This window comes from Lagopus leucura, unplaced genomic scaffold, assembly GCF_019238085.1.
Source record: "Lagopus leucura isolate 7727_CA_CO unplaced genomic scaffold, USGS_WTPT01 Super-Scaffold_100009, whole genome shotgun sequence".
Lineage (NCBI taxonomy): Eukaryota > Metazoa > Chordata > Aves > Galliformes > Phasianidae > Lagopus > Lagopus leucura.
Genome location: NW_024962266.1, coordinates 8,468,512 through 8,487,498, shown reverse-complemented (window position 1 = coordinate 8,487,498; position 18,987 = coordinate 8,468,512). Strand labels below are relative to the sequence as shown.

The following is an 18,987-nucleotide window of genomic DNA, read 5'->3' as shown; positions in this document are numbered from 1 at the left end:
TGAGTGCCCACTCAGTACAGACTTAGGCAAGCTATCGCAGATAGTACATGTGAGAAAGTCCTGGGAGTCTAATTCAATTACTGTTACTCTTTTAGTTCCTTATGCTGGCAAGTATAAAGTCTCCATAATAAACAGTACTTTGCTGTCTGTAATTATTAACAGTAAATGTTAGGAACCTCCCTAAAGATGGTTGACGCGGCTGGAATACATTGCCCACCGAGGTGGTGGATACCCCATCCCTGGAGACATTCAAGATCAGGCTGGACGGGTCTCTGAACAGCCTGATCCAGCTGTAGGCGCCCCTGTTCGTTGCAGAGTAGTTGGACTAGATGGTCTTGAAGAGTCCCTTCCAACTCAAATGATTCTATGATTCTGTCAATCATCTGTAGCACCTGACTTGCCACAAGCACTCTTCATGCACCAAACAAAAAAAGAGACAGCAGAATTTAAGTGCAACACCAAGCCTGCCTGAAATTACTTTTAAGAAGTCTTAGATTTCTGTAATATTTTAAGACAGGAAAATGCTCACTTAAAAAGAGCTACAAAAAGAAAAAGCAAAACAACTTCTACAACTTAGAGAGCTAGTTAGACCTTATTGCTTCCATACATAATACATATATGGCACAACTTGACTTCTTTTGCCATCAAAATCTTTGACTTCTCACACAAGATCTAGAGTTACAGTTGGTTCTATTCATGATAGGTTTTGCTTAAGACCATAGAATAATTAAGGTTGGAAAAGATCTCTAAGATGAAGTCCAACCATCAAGCCATTAGCACCATGCCCAGTAAACCATATTGCTAAGCACCACATCTACCTGTTTCTTGAAAACCTCCAGAGACAGTGACTCCACCAACTCCTTGGGCACCCTGTTCCAATACTCAACCACTCTTTTGGAAAATAAATTTTCCTAATATCCAACCTAAGCCTCCTCTGGTGCAACTTGTAACCATTACTTCTCATCTGTCTCTAACCACCTAGAAGAGACTGGCGCCCACCTTGCTACAATCTCCATTCAGGGAGGTTGTAAAGAGTGATAAGGTTCCTCTGAGCCTCATCTCTCCAGAATAATCAATCCAAATTCCCCCTGATGCACCTCATAAGCATTGCATTCCAGCCTCATTTCCCTTCTTTGGACACACTCCAACACCTTAGTGTCTTTCTTGCAGCAAGAGGCCCAAAACTGAACACAGTACTCATGGTGCAACCTCACAATTGCTGAGTACAGGGCAACAATCACTTCCCTAGTTCTTCTGACAATAAGCCATGATGCTGAAAGAGAAATACAATATGTACCAAGAGTTTCCACAGGAGGTATAATTTATTCAAAGAACTTGCAGTGAAATAAGTTATACCACACTAGCCTAGCTAAGCCACATAAACTTGGTGCCAAGTGATCAATAACAATGCGTCCAGTGATACATACCTGATAGAACTCATTACTTCATTAGCTCTTCTCTGATATGTGCTATGTGTGGGCTGTTAATCTTTTTGTTGTTGTTGTTCTAGAATTTAATAAGGAATGTTTATTTTTTAGTTCATTGTATTCATTCATCTTGCTTCTATCTATGGTGTAGTTTGATTTCAGTTCCAACATTAAGATAAAAATAAGTGACTTTATTAAATGTATCCACTCTTGTTAGTTATCTACATAGAACCGCCACTGATTGACACTAGAAGTTTGTCTGAATATGAAGTCCTGCAAGGGCAGCCTGAATTTTGAGTTGGACTTCTGATTATTTGCAAATCATTGCTCTCCATATGTGGGCTCTAATATTGTGTTATGATACAAATTACTAAATATAATTTAAATCTCTTCTTCATTAACATGACTAAGATATTTGTTCAGAGCAGACCTGAGTCTCTCCCTCTTGCTAATACAATCTTGTTTTCCCCAGATACATGGCAAGCTGCCAATTAGGGAAGTACACATGCTGCAACGTGAAGGAAAATAAGTAGATATGTCTGTATGTATAACTACAAGTGAGAGTATTGTCTGGTGCAGCTGGAGTGAAAAACATTCCAAAAAAGCTAATTACAATTCCAGCCTTTATTATTATTGTAAGTGGAAGCCTTTGTGAGCTAGAGTTTCATTCTTTACCACATCTTACTACTTGTATTTAAGTTTTACTGTTTTTCTATGTCCCCAATGCAAAACCTTAAAAATAAAATTGTGTCAAAGACATTAAAATGAAAGAAAAAAAAGGCAACTTTTTTTGCCTTCGGACAAAGGCATAGGACAAAGAAAATAATTCTCTTCATTCTTTCTGTTACCTCTATGGAAGAATATTTCAGTCCTATGTAGAAAAACTCCAATGTAGACATCAGAGTTGCAGTGAAATATCTACAAAAGAAAACCTATTAGTATCGATTGAAACATTTTTATAAGCCTTCCTTCCTCCAGCTTAAGGAAGCAAAAAACAAGTTACTGGAGAAGCCAGTGGGCAACCCATGCTCCTGTTACAGATTCAGAGTGGTGTGAGATGAGAAACTCCTTCTGCTCATTCCCTGACTGCTGCGCTGTGGGAAGATGTATTAAGCTTGCTTTCTTTTATTCATTTTAGTATAAAACAAAGGAAATTGAGAATATTTCAGACACTGCAATACAATAATAAAGAAATCTAGGCAACTCTATATGATTTATCATAGACATACAGCCATATAACAATCTCAAAATCTGGCTGTATTATTCTGATCAGAATACTGACAAACAAAACCAAAAATGTCTGCATGTCCTCTCTCTCCTTTCCATCTAGGTACCGAAAGTATCTTTACCATCTACAAGATCACTATATTTTTTGAGCTTTTTGAGCTTGCTAAAATAAAAATACAACCATAATTATATTTTATTCATCCTCCTGTCTAGTTCAAAATGAAACACTTAGCATACTAAATTTTTGAGGCTCTGTAAATCTCCGCATGACTGTGCTACATGCTCTCCTCATGAAAAGCTTGGCATCTTCTTGTGCCACACTGCTCAACATAAGCTGCTTTCCTCTAATACATAGATCACTTTTGTACAGGAGCATTGCCATTTTTCATTTGCAGGAGCAACTATATGAAATGATAGAGCTTTCAGAAATGGAAAAATGTGCCCTACTTTTAACTTAACAGAAAGTGGCATTTCATCTTCTAGCCTTGCCAGTGCACTTGTTAGTAATGTGATGTAATGTGTCATGTAGGTTGAAGAGAAGTTGTTTGCCTCAAGGATCAAGTGCCACTTCTCACCAGAAACGTAAAAAGATTTCACTTCATGTTTGACTTCTAATTCACAAGTAGTGCTGCCTTTGAATATCAACTTCTCTGTCAAGCTGGAAAATAGTGGTTCATGAAGTTGCACTTGAAATGAAGTTACACCATTTTTTATGAAAACTCCTCTGGAAAACATTTCTAAGGATTAAAAGGAGATTTTTCATCAAAAACAGATATACTGACTCCAGAATAGCTCTTTCCCATTCAGTAGTAAATCAACAGTTCAGACAGATCTCTTCATTCTTAAGTTTCACTGAAATTTAATGTGGAACAGAACAAGTTTTGAACTGTAGAAGTTTTGTGGAGTGGAAAAAATGAGCCTTCTGCTTACCTGTGGTCGTAAAAATATTTATCAGTTTCCCAGTTAAAAAATAGCAATGAATGGTATACAGTGATTCATTTCTGTATACGAAGAATTTATATAAGCTGGGAAACGAGCATTTGGAGGCCGTATTTATTCAACATATTGAGCCATGTTACTTTCTCTCACTCTCATACAGGCACAACAATGTGACCTCCCATTAAGTTATTAAGTGTTTAATCTAATGGGTCAGAAGTAATTCAAAGCTGCTTTTAACAAAATTTTCAAACATAATGGATAATTTGTGGAGAAAATAAACCCATGGTCAATTTGTGGAAAACTCGTGCAAGACATTTTGTGTAGAACTGTACCTAATGCATAGTTTTTATAAAAAGCTGTTAGTCCATTATGAGCACGTGCAACTACTTATGCCAACTTTTCAAGTTAAAGATCCAGTAAAACCAATGAACAAAAACAGAATAATGCCTAACAAGTCCTTGAGATTACATATACATATACATACTATATTAATAAAACTAGCACATCCCACCTTATATTTTATACGCGAAGAGAATTGCAATTATTAAAGGGGTATGCAAATTTATTCAGGAGAGAGGAAGGATGACTTTTGGGATATTTAGTAGAGCTTTAGGGGGAGAAGAAAAGAAATGAGAGTCAGCTCTGTGTTTAAAACAATTCTGCTGCTACAGAAGATTTCGCCTTCACAAAAGAAGCGACACATGGAGCAAACTAGACAAGATAAAGATCTTCTCAGCTTCTGGATTATGATTAGAGCTAAAATAGTATTTGACAAAGTTACTTAATAACCTATTCCTAGATTTTTGAAAATTCATCATTAGAGATGAGAAGACTCAAGAGAGGCTACTGTTGATGAAAAATATCTTCAAAAATTACAGAAATTATAGCAGGCTGCTCTTTCCCAAGTCATGGAACTGTGCTGTTTGGATGTCAGCTATCTCAGTGGACTTCTCTTCAAGAAAAACCCCAAGTTCCTCCTGAATTAAGCAGAATAGCCTAGACATCACTGTTACCTTCACCTTCCAGTTTAGATCTTTTGTAAGAACGCTAAGTACACATTTGAAATAATCATTAATAATCTTTAGCTACTGTAAAGATTGATCTATTTGAGGTGTGGAATGAAGATACTATTTCTAATAAGTACAGATCCCATGTGGACATTTTGATCTATTTTAAAATTTAAGACAGTTTCCATAAAAAAAATTCCTCACTGTCAGTCATGTACTGGACTTGCTTCCATTGATCTTCGACACTAGCAAATGCCCCAGAAGATTAAGGAATACTGGTTATTAGAATGTGAAAAAATATTGTCCAACAAAACATATAGCTATTTCTTCACTAAGACAAAAAAACTTAAAATCAGAAAATTCACCATGTTTGAAAAGAGAACTATATAAATACTCAACAAATACATATTCTTCCGCAGAGTGCAAGTCAACAATATGGCAGTGTGCTTGGACATAATAGTTGAAGGTTGACTGAAGTTACTTATAGACACAAATATAATTTGTGGCATATCTAATCAACATTAGACATCTCTAGAGTGAAATATAATATTATATATATAATGTATATATATATAATATAATATTATATATATATATGTCAAATCATCCTGGAAATGTAGATTGTCGATAGGTATAGATTCCCTTATGTGGCATGGATTTTTATTGAAAGGTTTCTATATAATTTAAAGCAAAATGACCAGTATAATGATTTCACAGAGAAAATCTCTAAAAAGATAATATAGATTTAAGGAAAATGCTATGAAGTGTCATTGAAATCAAAGTAACAACAGAAACACAAGGCCAGTTTCACTTAGCTAAGAAATATTTGTAATTCTGGAGAGAAGTTTTGACCAGAAGGATGCAGATGCTGAGGGCCAGAGTACTCTTCTGCAATGTTATATCTCAGTAAGTCATGTGACATGCAGTGCTTTCACTAGAAACAGATTTAAAAGGTTTTTTTTTTTTTAAATTAATCAAATTAAAATTAACTGTTAAGACCTCTGCAGTGAACCAACGTGTCATTACTGTAGGCTACAGTACCTGCAGCACTGGTAATGTTTGCCAGGGCACGTGCTGTTATGTCACCATTGTCAGAGCAACTCATGGAGGAGTAATAGGGCCAGAGACCAAACTCAGCCAACTAAGAATCAGTGTATGCCTGCAGTACATTTTTGGTTTGTTTATTTTTGTGGGTTTTTTTGGTTTTGGGTTTGTTTGTTTTTTTTGCTTTTTTTGAGGGCCAACTATGGCGTTGCTGGTGAAATGCAGATTGCCATTCTGGAAGCAAAACAGAGTGGACAAAAATCACAGAAAAAAGTATTTCAAGTTCTAACTTGAAGACATGTTTCATTAACATGGTGATGTCTACATATGCTAAATTAATTAGTAAAATGAAAGCATTAGATGCAATACTGCTCAGAAGCAGGACCCACGGCATTCACCAAAATACTGTTTGACCGACTGTGAAGGAAATTATTTACAAAAAACCTGCTTCTTGAATAGTATGATTTATGTACTCATGAAACGGGTTTGGCTGTATCGGTTCCCTCTACCAGGCCCTATACTAACCACACTCAAGGAAAACACAGAGCTTAGAAAAAAGAAAACTGTAAAGTCTGAAGTTTTCTTATTTAATAAAACTCACCTCCTGTATCATAAACGAAGACTTCTACTACACCTGCATCAAGTATAGAAGCTAATGAAGGATGGAAAGTTGAAAAAAAAACAAACCCAAAAAACTGCCTATTTACAGAAGAGAATAGAACTTGCTGTGAGAGGAAAAAAAACCCAAACAAATAAACAGTAGTAAAGGAAAGTGCTCCTGATCTTTATTCTGTCTCTTTAGATGCCTTGATGTTAAACCTAAAAAAAAAAATCACTTACTAGCTAGTCATATTGTATTCATTTTACCAATGTGAAATAACGTTTCTGGAAAGGAGCAAAAGTAGTTGTAAAAGCTTAAGTTTTATCTTCTTAAAAGAGAAGATTTAGTCTAACAAAAGCCCAGTTTCATTGTTGCATATTCCCATCTCCTGGCTTTTCCAAAAGTAGTTTTTTAAAGATATCATCATACACATTGATTTGATGAGTCAGGGTTTAAATAGTTAAATCAAGAAATAATAAATTGAGAATGTGTTCCCTTACTCAACTGATGCCTAAGGAAAAATGCAATTTCTCACTTTGCTTTATCATTCCTTCCTCTGATTGACAGCAATGCAGATCATTTTGAGTCTCATATGGTTGAAACACAAGTCAGAAGAAAATTTGCGTCTAATTTGTATGTTAAGCAAATCAGCACTTGGAGTATGCTTGAATGAGAAGTACTGTTCTTGTGTGTTTCATTTACCTTTCTTCTTCCCTCTCTCGACCTCTTAGTCAATGCTACATCTGCCAAGATAGAGAGCGAGATCTCCTGCCCTTCCTAATTGTTCCCTTCTAGGACGTAAGGCAGAGGGAAAGGTTTCAGAAGCCTGGAGAGCTTCTGAAGAGCCAAAAACTGACCAACAATAGGGATGATAAAAATAAAATTCTTTAAGTCATCTGTATGCATCTACTTTCATTGTAATTCTACAGCATTCTCATCTACATAAACATTATTTTATTTAAAAGGAGGATTAATGAGAATATCATCTTTAAATTGCATGCCAGAATTACGTTACTGATTAAAACAAGTGGGGCTACCCAGTTTCTGTGAATTAAAACATTTTGTGAAACAGTTCACATCCTAATAGGAAGTACTTAAGAATAAACCATAGAAGTGCTGAAAAATTGTCAGGGATGTGATTAGAAACTGAGATTCAAAGTTGAGTGTGAATGTATTTTCCTTTACTTTTATTCTAATGCTTTTTTCATTTGTTTGCTTTTTAAATAGAGACCCTACCATCAAATACCCTACCAACAGGTCAAATAAAATTCTCTTACTCTTCAGTAAATAAGACACATGAAAATACTTTAAAAGACCAGAGAAGGGACACATCAGATCAGATCACACACACAAAGAATATACTCAAAGTTCTTTAAAATCTTAGAAGATTTTAAAATCTTAGAAGAATCTTCAAAGAAAAAAAAAAGCTGTTAAAAGCTGTGGTATAATCAGAACACTTACAGCTATTTTAAAACTTTCTACTTTAACAGAATGGGCTTTGGATAATATGGTATTAAAAAAAGAAAAAGAACTGCCTTCACCCTTTTAGGAAACAAGTACTATAGCATCTGATGGTATTCCCAGCATCATATAAGATAAACAGGAAGTCTATAGAGCAGCCTGGAAACTGCCAGTTCTCAGGAGAGTTTCACTTGGAAACCACATATCTATGAGTTTAACAGAATTCTGCTACCAACATCCAGTCTTGCTACGACTATACTTTTTCATATTATCATCTCTTAAAGCAAGCCTATGGAACCATGTTTTATGCTACCCAACAGTCGAGTATATTTGTTAATATCTGTGAAATAGGCACTTGATCAGTCTGCACTAAGCAGTGGTGCACTAAGCAGCAGTGCTCTGTTGCTGAACTGTAATATCATCTTAAGATTCAAATATTTGAATAGTCAGTGTTACATCACCTTTCATTCTAAAAGAATCATCCTACACATTGCAGCTCCCTCCTTCATCCTACACGCTAAAGTTCCCTCCTTAGGCATGCAAAAGTCACATCAAAAGCTGAATACAAGGATTATGCTCAATGTAAAAATGCTCTTTGTGATGTACAATTGAAGACATTCAAGTTATTTACTAAACAGGTTTTATATTATTTTCTCTGTAATTATAGAAGTTTTAAACTTAAGTCAATTATGTGCAGCATGTAAACATCTCATTTTTGAAGGTCAAAAAATTGTATAAATTTTCACTATTTTCTTCAAAGTTTTTCTTTGTAATCTAACTTTTCTTGTTGTAAAGAACTCTTGTCTACAAAGAAAATTCCCATAGGACCTGGAACTGTATTAAATATTACAGCTCTAGAAAACAAACAAACAAACAAACAAAAACAAAAAATACCACCAGAATGAAATAAACCCCATGAGCTTAACATAGTAGTTTATAACTGTACCTGAAGTACACCAGTATACTCTGAAAATGAATTCAACTACTGCCTTTTGATTTTTTTCTTATTATATTAGTCATTTGAGACATTTATTTGCACTAAGAAGCCAAGCACTTGAGTCAAGTAGTACCACATCCCCTGAGCTGTCTCAAGAAAAGCTGTAAGTCTAGCTAGATATAGGCATGCATGATTCAGGATGACAGAACTCAGCACTCGGTATTTGACAGGACGGAAATGCATTTAGAAAATATCAGAAATCCAGTTGCAAACTATGGAATTGTATAATTTCAAAGTCAAATGGAAAAAATTTACACTTAAAATTTGGAATACACACTCAGATAACTCATTTAATCAGTCACTAAACAGAGTATCTGCAGTAAATATTTTAAATTGACAATGCCAAGGAAGCAGCCATGTAAATATTTCAACTACTTTTTGGATATAGTCTGCTGTAGTATTAACTACAGTCAGTGGAAAAAATAAAGAAAATTACAGGACACAGCGTTGGGATATCTTCTTTGAATTTACTGAATTCCTTCCAAAATGCCTTATGGAAGGACTGTTTAGTATTCATTGCCATGCTCCTGTACAGCAACGGCTGGTTAATCTTATAAAATGTACAGAAAAGGAAAAACATTAGCACTACAAACAGGGTTATTTGGGTCTACCTTGTCATTTTTAGTATATGAGCTGTTGGGCTTACCACAGAGAGAAAAAATAATTCTAGTAGTTAACTGAAAATTAAATAGCTAAAGTAGGAATTTACTTACTAGAGTGTCTAAAAAAAAAAAATCAGTGAAATAAATTGCCTTTTCTTCCCTTTTCAAGGTCAGCATTAAGATGCCATACCGACTGTATTACACAATTGCATCACATTGTGGACATGAGGAACGATTAACCCTTAATTCAACACACTCAGACTTAAGGGCTGGCCTAAACATGGCAGAAACATTTCTACTGCCCCTGAATATTGCCATTTACTTATCACTGCTCCTCTAGGAAAACACATTCCCCTCTCTTCTCCACTAAGTAACCTCAAAACCAAAGCCAGTCATAAGCATGGCAGGCAGAGCAATGTGCAGCTGCCAAAATGACCTTAACAGCTCAGTGACATAACTGAGAGGAACTGGAAGGGGAGTGGGAAGAGGAAAGGGTTTCCAACTACTTTCTGAAAAGGTGTATCAGAAGGGAAAATACAGTCCTTAAAAGAGGAAAAATAAAAATAAAACAAAAACACCAGCAACTTTTCCTTAAGTTTCCTTTCTTTTGTTATCTTTCTAAAATACATATATACAGTTTGTTCCCGGAAATGTCTGAAATGCCTTCTGGTAGCTTTTAAATAAACACGAAAACCTCCTTCAAAGAGTGCAAATAATGACAGAGGGAAGCATTTCTGGACAATTGTACAAACGTAATCAAAGGTCAGGAATCACCCTCAATAATGAAAATGCATATTGTGCTTTTTGCGCCTTTGATTTGCTATCACATAACTGAATTAGGCTTGAGCAAAGCTCTTGGGCTTCCACAGTGATCTTTCCCTCTAATATCAACAGACCTCAGCTGCATTTCTCAGCTAGGAGCTAATGTTTCTGGATCCATGTTGCCATTGCTGTTTCATTTGTCAGCAAAGCCTTATTTACTCGCTTCCTGTTATTAATTATGGGAAATGGGATCTCTTCAAGCTGTAGGAGAGGCTCTTTTAACTGCTGTCTAGACTTTTCAAGACAAAATATTGATGAGCCCTTTAATGTTCGTGCAGAGACACAAGCTGAGCGAAAAAACAACGTTGCCTCTAACAGCTTAAGGCTCCTTATCGCACTTTCACACAAAAAAATCCTTTAAATCACTTGGGCTCACATTCTCATTGTTAGTCACTGAAGTAAGGTTTTCTTTCATAGTCGGATACTTGCTTCATCTGTCACACTGATTAATTAACAGCTCACAGTATGAGTCCTTAGCTTAAATAGCCTACTGAAATGAGGAGAGATCAACATTTATATTCCGTAAAAAGCCAAGGGTGAAAAATGCTTCATTTGATATGAAGGAGCCTATCTTCCAATAATAATAATAAAAAAATAACTAATTTCTCATTTGATTATGTTACACATGATGATGAAAGTACATGGGCTATGAAGGAATACTGCAGTAGAGGATTAGGACAAAAGTCAGAGAAAAAATATTTTTAAAAAGCCACTGGTCGGAAGGAACCCAGTCTTGAACAGCCATGAAATCATTTTCTTCACCACTAAAAAAAGCCAGTTTATCAGTAGAGTGAACAAGCCTGGAAGCACAGTAACACTGCCCATACACACACACAGGGAGAAGGCACATAACCGTGGCAGAAAGAAAATTTTCTAGACCTTTAAACCTACAGCTGTATTAAGCTGAAACTTTCGTAGTTTCTCCCCCTGTGCACACCTTCCTCAAACCATTATGGTCTGACAATTATTTAAAGAGTTTAACTTTCAACAACTACAAGCTGTCTCCCTTTTCTAAGCCCCTCCAGTACTGCTGAGTGGACAAAAAATTACAGATGCAAGAAAAGCTGACAAATGACTGCAAGGCCCCTCCTCTCCAGTGCCTCGACAGCTGAAGCTCCTGCCAAAACATGCCTGAAAGCTAGCGAGGAGACAAAGACACAAAGATTCCATTTTCTTGGGTAAAGGGGTTTTTACATAGAACTACCAGAGAGAAGAATACGAACAGACACACATTGGCACATGCATCATTCCAAAAACAGTGCAGGAATGTGTGTTCCAAGAAAAAAAAAAAAAAAAAAAAGAGAGAAAAAAATTAGAGTTCTTTATTCAGTACGCTCAAACGCTGTTTAAAGCACAGCTCTTTTTAAACTGCAGAATGCCATGAGGGGAGGGAGAGAGGAAGCTTCCATAAAGCTGAAAAATCATTTTCAGTTGTGGAGGACTTTCAGTTTAACGAGATCCAAGCTAAGACGTTGCTGCTGTTCCTCTAAATCATCTCTTGATAAAGTTGTAGTACACATGCAACCAAAATAAAGTAAACTCAGCTTTTTTAACTCAAATCTGTTTGGATGTGTTTACTATTAAAAGATTCTTCCCCCAGGGTGTCATTAATAAAGTTGCAATGAGTTTAAAACCCTGGCACCTAAGCACTTCCAAGTTTGCAAGCTTTTAATCATAAGTTTACTACTTCTGGCTTGTTCTGCTATCGTGACTGGCACTCATCACTGGGCTGGAACTGCTTCTGTGAGCAGAGATCAGCAGCAGTGGGAACAGAGACAAGCTGAGCAGAGAGAAAACGAAAGAACGTGACTTCTCTCTGAAACGAGTCAGGAAGTTGGGAAAGAGTGCAACTGAGGGTGGGAAAACTTCAAGAAGAACTACTCAACTTTCTCATTAATTTAAAAATGAAAAGGATGTTTACAGTAGAGGCATGTAAGATTAAATCTATCAATTATTTCAAGTGTGGTCCCAATCCAGTACCAGCTGCTATTAAAGATAATATGAAGTCCCAACAGACTGGTAATTTACAAAGTGGAGGTGTAAAATGGAGGCTTCACTACTAGTAAGGTTTACAGAATGCACACAGATCTGATAATTACCATTCATCAGCATGTAGCATTCCTACAGATCTCTGCTTAAAGCAGCCCTTCTTTTATGTGAGGCTTCTTCTACATAGACAGTATCAGAGGTGCCCAAATTAAACTAAGGTCTTCCATCAGGAACATTTATGCATATAAATAAAAACCAAACCATTACATAATGCAAAGTCTAAAAACGTGATTAATGCCTTTCATTGACAGGTTTGCAATTGAGCCAGAATACAGCTGCTGCAACCCCTCTACCGGATATGTTATGCAGCTGTGCTGCCCCTGGGCCATAGGCCAGTCCTGCTCCTGCATCTAAGGCACAGCAGAAAGCACTGCAGGCAGCAAGTCCAGCTCTCTGCCCTCTGCTTATCCCCACTTACCTTCCTTCAGCCCAGTCTTAGGCAGTGGTGTTTCCTCTGATCGCTTAATACCCAGGCCATAGAGGTGTGGCACAGTTGTCACTTATTACAAGTGCTGCCCCACAGACCTTGCTATTCCCTTCTGTCCACTCCTGAAGACTGCTCTGCTGATAGGCTTTGTGAAGGAAAGTGCTGATAATCTTCACACTAACTAATCAAATCAAATGAAGTTACGAATGCTGATAATTATACATGGTTTCAAGTAAATCAGGAGTAGTAAGAAAACACAAAGATCATTCCGAAAAACAGCCCTGTTCTCCTTCTTCCAACTGAGGTGAATAGTGAACAAGAAAACTTCGAACATTACATGTTGAATCATAAATTTATACTTTTTTTTAATGAAACTTTCACATCACTTAGACTGATCCCACCATTTTTCCATTTGCGAAGTCCAGACATTTATTTTTAAGTCTTCCTAGCTAGACAATATCTGCATGCTTTTTGTTCTTTCTTTGCAGTTTACCATCCAGCCATGACTGATCTCCTCTTCATCCCATGTTCCTACAAAATTCTCTCATCTGCTCAGACAAAATTCCACAGCAAGGGCAGCATCTGAGCCCTCCATTTCTTAGGTCTCCATTCTCCACCAGATGTGGCCCCTTTCTGCTTCTCATCCTTGTTATCCAGTTTTCCCTAACAAGAAGTCCACACTTATGTCTAGCAGCATTTACTTCCATGGTTGTCTGCTCAAACAGGTACTTTCCTCTTCATCTCAAGAGAAGAGGCTTAGGAACAGCTATCATGACCCCTAACATCTATTAAAACCACTCAAACCTCCAGCAAAGCCAGCAAAATCCAGGCTGGTATCAGTTGAGGAGCTGGCAGACTGAAACCAGTGCCCAGCAGGCTGCCTTGATCCTTTCCTGTGTGCCTATATCAAATACCAGCTACTGCAAGTGTTTGGGTAGGGGCGGTTACTGTGTTTTGTGTTTGCATAGTATCTAGTACAAAGGGATCCTAATGTTGATGCACTGCAGAGATGTGAAAGCCTGTATCTCCCTCTTATTATTGATGCAGTTATTGTCTAGGGGAAAGACACAGAAGAAAGAATGAAACTAGAATCAAGACAAGATTTATGACTGGAAAGTTACAAAAATACTTCCTCTAATACTACTAGTAAACATTTTTGAGTATAACATTAAAAAAGAATCTTGAAAGAAAAAAAGTTTATATCAAATTCTAGAAACACTGCAGCAGTTGCAAAATATTATCACTCGTTTTAATGTGCTGGTCTTCTTCCTCAGCTATTTCTATTTGAATGCTTTTAAAGATTACTTGAATAAGATTAAATTCCAGAATAATTTCAACTATAAAAGCTACTGGAAGTTGAAATGAAATCTTACATCTTTGTCTTATACTTGTCATTGCAGCTGAGTTTATTTTAATGACTACGTGTCCAGGCAATAGGTGACATAGGGTTTGAAAAGGGAGACTGTGGCTTAGTGCCTTTTGTACAATGTAGATCTCCAGCATAAAATGTATTATCATAATGGGCATTCTGTAATTAAAGCACACCCTGAGGGGTGGTGTGGGTTGGTTTTTTGTTGTTTCTTCCCCTCCCACCCCCACTCTCATGTTCCACAAATGTGAGATTTTTGAAATCTCCAAACACCTTTCAACTTTGCATGTTTCTGAACTCAATACAGATGATGTAGCTACACTCAAGATGGATCTGAAATTCTCAGAACATCTTCTATGAAACTGCACAAAGCTTTAATACAACAAACAAGTCTTCAGCATATGATGTATAATTACAGTATTTTTCAGACTATAAACTCTTCAAAAAGGGGATCCTTAGACCATTGAGAAGTATATATTTGAAAATATTTCCTTTTACATTTAATACACAATACTTGATACTAGACTCATTTACATGAGTCCAATTTAATAAGCAAGTGGCTGTAGCAAAACCTTGAATATTTGTTATTTATGCTTTGCATTTTCAAAACATGCCAAATGCCAAGAACTGGAAGGCTTTGAGAATCCCATCATCCAATTCACAGCACTTGAAGGACAGGGGAAAACTGATTATATTGCAGGCCAAGAATGTAACAAAATTCAGAGCTATTGAAAAATAAGTTTTTTGAAGGTTTCATCAGGCTTGATGCTTAGCACCGAAAAAGGTCAGACTATTGCCTAGACCTGCATTTCTGAGTATTTAAGTAGGATGTATTTATTTAAAATAGAAAATGAAACATAAGCTCCATTATGGCAGAAGAGCTATGAACGCAGGTTTATTATTTGAGTTTCCAGAGAAGGATCTTATAAACACCTACAGCACTGAAAAACAGCCTGCAGATTGTTTTCTGTTTGTTTTGGTCTTTCTGAATAATCTCACAAAAACAGCATGAAGGAAAATACCATAGAGCTACTTATTTGTAATATTAAAATTATTGAAAGTATAAGATCCACAGAATTATTTTTCAGTTTAATATTCTGAATAATCTCTTTTCATTCGGAGCAAAAACTTGTAGCACAACATACTTCATCTCAAAAACCAAAATTATAAGTATAATAGCACTGCCAGACTTCTACAGCAGAGCTAGGTATTTTTCCTTGGATAATGTGAACAACTATCAGCTGATCTATTGAGCTTATTCTTAGCTATCACTCTAAATCTTTCCTTTCTTTGTTTTCTAGACAAATCATCAGTGATCTGCAGACAAGCAAACGGAGTGAGCTGAGGGCAATTTAACTACCGCCTTCTGTGTCAGTTCCCCAGAAGTCAATGAGGCATACTATCGGGTCTCCAAGGTACATCCCAGAGATTATTTAGTCATGCTGTACAATTAGCAAATGATTAGAACAAGCTTTTTTCTTCAATTATATTAAGGTACTTGCAGCAGTGAGAGCTGTTACACTTTATGGTAGACTATACCTTTCAGAATGATGTGTACTAGCACTTCATAATGGTTTGTCAACTCAGCAATTGACCAAGCGGCACAGTGGTCTTAGGTACAAGGAAGAGACTATTATGAAACTCTACCCATCTCACGTCAGTAAATCCAGTAATAACATCTGAGCTACAAAATTCACAGAAGTATCTGAACACTGGTTTTCATCATGGGCATTTTATGTATTTCAAGACACACCTTTACAAAAGGAAACCAACAAAATAGTGCAGAGTCTGCATTAATCAAATGATTTCAAGTATTTAAACTTAAAATGATGCCTTCTAGTAGGCCATGTGAAAATCTCAATTATAGAAATCATTTTTCCAGGTTTTACGTGCTATTTTATGTTCCCAGCAGGATGTTTTTCATCTCATCAGGAGTTTCCAAGGCTGTTTAGTGTTTCTATATATGCAAAACATACTTAAGTGCCCCGAAAAGACCTGCTAATTAAAAAAGCCTAGTAAAGTGGTCAGACAGACTGGAACTTGAGTATTATAGGTAAGAGGGAAGAAATGAAGGCTTGGAAACTATAATTTTTCTTTCTGTGGTAGCAGCAGAAGCAGCTGTTATAGGCTGAGCAAATTAAAGATGTGGCTGACAAAGCCAAAAGTCTGGAAACAAGACGTTGCAAAAACATAACAGCAAGTCATATGCACCCCACTTTTAAAAAGCCAAAAGTGCTGACCACTTCTTTTTCTCCCTCCCTTCCTGTTATCCTCGTCACTCACAAATATCCTCCAGTTGGTATCCTTCCAACCTTGCTCAACAGCTCTAATTTCCCACCCCCGTCTTGGGGAGTTAATAATTCCTCGGTCTTTCGACATGTGCTCCATCATAGTGGGAGTTGTCAGCAAACAAGAAAGTATACTTCTAAAGGAAGAACAGGTGAAATAACAAGAGATACTGTTGTTCTGTGCATTTATTTGTGCATGAGTTGTTCATCAAAAACGAAAAGAATTCGTCTAGTACTTAACAGTAATTATCACTCTTAGAGGGCAGCTTCAACTGCTCAGTAAAATCAGTGTCTAGACATAGAAAGTTCTGAAATCCAAAATCAGAAAAATTACTTCCTGTTTCTAGTTCGGTTACCCTCATTCTTTTTAAAAATCAGTTGAACCTGATTGTGCTATAAACAATGTGGATCTATACTGTTTTCCAGCTCTGAAAAGTGATGGAGGCTTAGTGAATTTTTGCAAATATATAGATACATTAAAAAAAAAAAACAAAAAAAACAAAACAAAACAAAACATAAAACCCAGGGAACTTAATCTTTCCTTATAGCTGGTTGGGCTATAGACCTCCTGTTAGAATAAACATTTTGCTTAGCTTTAAGGTCAGCGTTGTTGTGAATTGCAATTACTCTCAATTCACATTAGCATAAATCTGCATACTATTTTAGAGCTCAGATTTTACCTAATGAATGAATATCCTGTGATCTATTTCCTCCATGTCTGCTTGGACTCAAAGTAAACTCATCGATTCTGATCTGCAGCTGATGCATTTAAGTGCTGCCATTTCAACACTTCTCTAACAAAGTACTTCATTTTGCTGAATTGAAGCATTGCACTGGATTTGAGGCACACTGACAACTTATACAAGCAAATTAGATGCCCCGTTTCTTATCAGAAATGAAACAAATTTAACCTTTAAAGGTGGCATGGGGCCTTTTCCTGATGTCTTCACATGAAAACAAATAAGAGTGTCATTTAGCATTTCCATTCAAGTGAAAGAATGAGGGAACAGCAAAATAATTCTGAAGGTTAAACGTCATATTCGGTACCGTTTTGTTTTTGTTCCCTCCCTGTTGTGAGAGTGGGTATCGCAGGAGGTGCTCTGCCTCTCCTCCCACACTGCTTCCCTGCTTCATAAGCAGAAACCAGCTGTTGGTTTTTCAAGTCTAGCGGTTAGTTGACATTTACCATTAGTTGATGCTTTTCGTTCTATTGTAGCACGGAAAAGAGCTAAAAGTTTACTCTGAAGAGCGAAGATTAAATCTTTTCTTTTCTAATGCTCCTGCAGTGGAGGGGCCTGCCACCAAGGTTTAGTTGCATAAGGCGGGACAAAAAGATGAAGTGCTGCACCAAAGCAGACGACTGAGCAGTACTGGCTTTACTGTTGCTATTCTGTCCCACGGACAGCACTTCATTGCAACTCCTGATCAGCAGCACTGATGTTATTTCCTTCTCAGCCCCAGTCACTGAAGGATGTAGTGTAGAACACCGATTACGTTATTGATTTGACAAACTTGGCAGTGTACTTAGCAAATGCCATAAAAACCAAAAACTCCTGCATATATACTCATGATTCAGCAACTGATGTCAAAGGTGGCAGAAATGAGGAAGAGCTCTAAGACACCTCACAGAAAACATTGCATTTCTAGAGCGAGGAAAACATTAACCCAACTAAAACCTATGCTGAAAAGGCATCATATCCTGCAAGCAACGGCACTGCAACCGGGCTGTCCAACTTAATTGTAAAATAGACACAGATACTGATCTAAGCTTTGCATTTCTGAAATTTATCGCAAAAAAAACCCCACCGTTATGAATTTTAAATACACAAAGTTCACATAGCCAAGTGAAGATACAATACAGTGGTGTCACAACTGCTATTTCAATAACAGAGCACACTAAAATTATTTTCAGACAAATAGGTGTTTTGAATTCATACTGAAAATACAGAGCTGGCTCTTCTTAAAGGCAAGTTCATACACAAAAGAAGGTCATCTAATGAAGAAAATTCCCCCAAAATCAGGAATTTGAAACAAGTGACCTGTAGCCATTAACAGCCTACCGAAACCTTCAGTGGGAAATTAACCTCACAAGTTAGCCAGCAAGAAATACTATGTTTATTTAATGGTCTTCTACAGAGCAGAAAACCAGAGTATGTAGCCTTTTATCTGGTGATATTTACTAACAGAACTTTAAAGAGGCAATATTAACAGGACTGCTGTAGATATGAGAAGGAACTTGGAACGTGCAATTACTGGATGGCTCCGAACTTTATCTGATCTGCTTCAGAGCCACAGAAGAAAACCATCCCAGACAGCTCAGTACAGAGAGTGTCAGAAAATAACACTGTTTCTCTTCTAGGTCTAGGTCATTTGAAAACATACGTGACTAAGTATGATTTCTACCCCTACATCAAAGCTCTCAGGATTGAAGATCGTGCAGTCAGTTATAAAGCTCATACTGGCTCAACGTCCACAGAACTCAGTAGTGCAGCTGTTCACTGCACATGTTAAACAATCAAAGCTAAGAACTATAGAAATAAGCCAAACTAAAATCAAGGACCTGAAATGAAGAATTTCATATAGGCAACTAGAAAAGAATGGGAAAACAACCGTTCCTCCAAGTCAGCAAGCTGAAAGCATTAAGAGAAAAGCAGTTTGCCTCAAACCACATACAAGAGGGTCTTGAACATTACTTTTATTGTCTATTGTACTGATGGGGCACTAAAT

The 18,987-nt window shown here is 36.8% G+C and overlaps 1 long non-coding RNA gene across 2 annotated transcripts in view; it reads left to right on the top strand.

The window, feature by feature from the left end:
• LOC122181556 overlaps positions 1-18,987 on the top strand; it is a 63,407-nt gene that overhangs the window by 15,158 nt on the left and 29,262 nt on the right. For both annotated transcript variants that reach the window (XR_006179478.1, XR_006179476.1), the window contains exon 2: positions 15,274-15,387. This is a non-coding gene — a long non-coding RNA (uncharacterized LOC122181556). The remainder of the gene's footprint in view (positions 1-15,273; positions 15,388-18,987) is intronic.